Source organism: Gigantopelta aegis, chromosome 10 (assembly GCF_016097555.1).
Source record: "Gigantopelta aegis isolate Gae_Host chromosome 10, Gae_host_genome, whole genome shotgun sequence".
Classification (NCBI taxonomy): Eukaryota; Metazoa; Mollusca; class Gastropoda; order Neomphalida; family Peltospiridae; genus Gigantopelta; species Gigantopelta aegis.
This window is the reverse complement of record NC_054708.1, coordinates 24,455,959-24,459,883: the sequence shown is the minus strand read 5'-3', so window position 1 is coordinate 24,459,883 and position 3,925 is coordinate 24,455,959. Positions and strand designations below refer to the sequence as shown.

At 38.8% G+C, this 3,925-nt stretch overlaps 2 non-coding genes across 2 annotated transcripts; both read left to right on the top strand.

Moving 5' to 3' along the window:
• The first annotated feature begins 404 nt into the window (after nt 1–404).
• Nucleotides 405–476, top strand: Trnac-gca. The gene has a single exon. It is a non-coding gene; the product is annotated as a tRNA-Cys (tRNA).
• Nucleotides 477–3,501: 3,025 nt separating this feature from the next.
• Trnac-gca lies at nt 3,502–3,573 on the top strand. Its single transcript has one exon. It is a non-coding gene; the product is annotated as a tRNA-Cys (tRNA).
• The last annotated feature ends 352 nt before the right edge of the window (nt 3,574–3,925 follow it).

Sequence of the window (3,925 nt, the reverse complement as noted above, 5' to 3'; positions counted from 1 at the left end):
GAGAGAGAGAGAGAGAGAGAGAGAGAGAGAGAGAGAGAGAGAGAGCAATTAGCAATCGCTTTGTTAATACTGGTAACTGAGCTGTCGGATCTCTACCCTCTATTCATCCATCCATTCATCTTTCTATCTATCCATCCACTCTTCATTCATCCATTCATTCATTCATTCATTCATCCATCCATCCATCCATTAATTCTTTCATTGATTCACTCAGTCACGCATTCATTACTTCTCAACTCAATCCTAACTATACGCTAGGTCAATAGCAATGGCATAGCAAACAATGTTTGCCTACGGCGCTACTGCTGTGATAATTCAGTAAAATCCTGATAAGGCAGTATCTGTCACGTACCTTAGTGGAATATCACACAATATATGTAGCATATTAATATTTTATGTATTAAGGGGATATAGCTCAGTGGTAGAGCATTCGACTGCAGATCGAGAGGTCCCTGGTTCGATCCCGGGTGTCCCCTGTACTTTTTGACACTTTAATATGCATTTGTTTTGCTTTTTATTTTAGACGCACTCAGCTCATTTGTATTTACGGTTATTAAAGTAAAGTAAAGTTTGTTTTATTTAACGACGCCACTAGAGCACATTGATTTTTAATCTTATCATCGGCTATTGGACGTCAAACATATGGTCATTCTGACACTGTTTTTAGAGGAAACCCGCTGTCGCCACATAGGCTACTCTTTTTTACGACAGGCAGCAAGGGAGCTTTTATTTGCGCTTCCCACAGGCAGGATAGCACAAACCATGGCCTTTGTTGAACCAGTTATGGATCACTGGTCGGTGCAAGTGGTTTACACCTACCCATTGAGCCTTGCGGAGCACTCACTCAGGGTTTGGAGTCGGTATCTGGATTAAAAATCCCATGCCTCGACTGGGATCCGAACCCAGTACCTACCAGCCTGTAGACCGATGGCCTGCCACGACGCCACCGAGGCCGGTTTACGGTTATTAGGCGTTAGACATATGGTTCAGGACCAAACATATATTGAGAGAGGAAACCCGCTGTCGCAACACCACGGGCTACTCTTTTTGATTAGCAGCAAGGGATCTTGCACCATCCCACAGACAGGGTAGTGCATACCACGGCCTTTGATATACCATTTGTGGTGCACTGGCTGGAACGAGAAATAGCCCAATGGGCCCACCGATGGTTTTAGAAAAGAGTTTCTTTCTTTTTGTTTCGCAAGTGACACACGTTTTTATTAGTAGTTTTGCTACTATTGTTGTTGCCGTTGGGTTAGTTTCTTACAAACATCAAACTTACCAAAGCAGTAGAGTGCTCGACTCGGTCGTAGAATCATTCTCTGGATGTTTTTTTAAATTATCCCGAAAACGCATCTCTGAACAACTGTGTTTCACAGAGGCAGGACGTAGCCCTGTGGTAAAGCGCTCGCTTGATGCGCGGTCGGTTTGGGATTGATCCCCGTTGGTGGACCCATTGGGCTATTTCTCGTGCCAGCCAGTGCAGTACGATTGGTATATCAAAGGCCGTGGTATGTGCTACCCTGTCTGCGGGATGGCGCATATAAAAGATTCCTTGCCACTAATGGAAAAATATAGCCGGTTTCCTCTCTAAGACTATATGTCGCAATTACCGAATGTTTGACATCCGGTAGCTGATGATTACTAAATCAATGTGTTCCAATGGTGTCGTTAAATAAAAAAAACTTTCTTTTAGTTAATTATATTTCATATAGTACAAGCAATTGTAAATAATATTTTTTTTTAATGTGTACAGCATACAGTTGTACAGTAATGATTCAAGGCCCCCAACCTTGACATTGCTCTTGTTTCTGGGTACAATACATTTTTAAAAAAGAAACAAGTAAATAACAAATTATTTATTAACGCAAAAAAAAAGAGAGAATTCCAATAGCCTATGATATAAATGTTGTACAAAAGAGGAAGTGGTTTTTAAAAAAAATAGTCATGAAAAATGTCTTTGTTTTTGTTTTTGTTTTGTTTTGTTTGTTTTTGGTTTTGTTTTTTGTTGGGTTTTTTTTTTTTTTTTTTTTTTTTTAATAAAATTTGATTACATGGTCAACATGACGAGTACACCATTTGAATTCATTTTATAAATATTAAATTATTTACAAACATATTTGTTTCGCTTCAGTTATGCTTGTGGCGTGTCAAAGAAACATCAAACACGCTGAAAATTAACATTTATGATGTATGTTTGTTTGTTTGTTGTTGTTGGTTTTTTGTTGTTTGTTTGTTTAGGTTTTTTTCGTTTTTTGTTGGGTGTGGTTTTTTCGCTTTGCTATAATAAGGATCGTAGGGACACTTATTAAATACGAATTCATGTTTGAAATTAAAAAAATATATATATCCAATGATATGTTTTACGGCAATTTAGAGTGTGCTCAGGAGTGGTGTTGTGTTTTCTACTCTTCTGTTTGGGATATTTGTAGGGATAACACCAGTTACGGGTTAAGTTAGTTGTGGGTTAATATGCACGTCACAAACACCAAGTCACCGACATACTTTAAAATTACTTACTAGTCACTTGTTTGGTAGTCGCATCTCTCTGATTTGGCGAAGCCTCAAAGTGAAGTAATACTATTATCCTGTTCAATTATTTAGACCCAGAGTTTTTTGCAAATGTTACGTTTATTTCCTATTCGATATTTGTTTTCTTTGCATTTACATGAAAACAAACCCAAACCCCGACAGGTTTTATATACAAATCATCATATAAAATGCACGAAGTTGACTTAATTCCACTTTTTAAAAATATCTGTGTCATTTGAATGCACGTTATTTCGCCTATAAATAACTAAGGTCATTTGCATATCAAAAGCGTCATTCTATAGTGCGTTTCAAACTAATGTTCGGTTCTATCGTCCTATCCGCACAAATCGTAGTATGACCTATATTTAAGAAAATATCTGTAAACATGAAGCAGGCGCGGATTCAGGTGGGGAGTTCAAGTGACAAAACCTCAGTTTGAAAAAAATTTATGTATCAAATATTATAATTATATTGTGGAATACACAAGCGCGCGCGCTGAAGGGAGAGACAGACAGACAGAGAGAGAGAGAGAGAGAGAGAGAGAGAGAGAGAGAGAGAGAGAGAGAGAGAGAGAGAGAGAGAGAGAGAGCAATTAGCTGTCGGATCTCTCTCTCTCTCTCTCTCTCTCTCTCTCTCTCTCTCTCTCTCTCTCTCCCCCCTCTATTCATCCATCCATTCATCTTTCTATCCATCCATCCACTCTTCATTCATCCATTAATTAATCAATTCATTCATCCATCCATTAATTCTTTCATTCAGTCACTCATTCATTCACTCAAGCACGCATTCATTACTTCTCAACTCAATCCTAACTATACGCTAGGTCAATAGCAATGGCATAGCAAACAATGTTTGCCTATGGCGCTACTGCTGTGATAATTCAGTAAAATCCTGATAAGGCAGTATCTGTGACGTACCTTGGTGGAATATCACATAATATATGTAGCATATTAACATTTTATGCATTAAGGGGATATAGCTCAGTGGTAGAGCATTCGACTGCAGATCGAGAGGTCCCTGGTTCGATCCCGGGTGTCCCCTTTACTTTTTGACACTTTAAAATGTATTTGTTTTGTTTTTTTTATTTTAGACGCATTCAACACATTTGTATTTACGGTTATTAGGCTTCAAACATATTGAAAGAGGAAACCCGCTGTCGCAACACCGTGGGCTACTCTTTTTGATTAGCAGCAAGGGATCTTGCACCATCCCACAGCCAGGGTAGTGTATACCACGGGCTTTGATATACCATTTGTGGTGCACTGGCTGAAACGAGAAATACCCCAATGGGCCCACCGACGGTTTTAGAACAGAGTTTCTTTCTTTTTGTTTCACAAGTGACAAACGTTTTTATTAGTAGTTCTGCTACTATTGTTGTTGTCGTTGGGTTAGT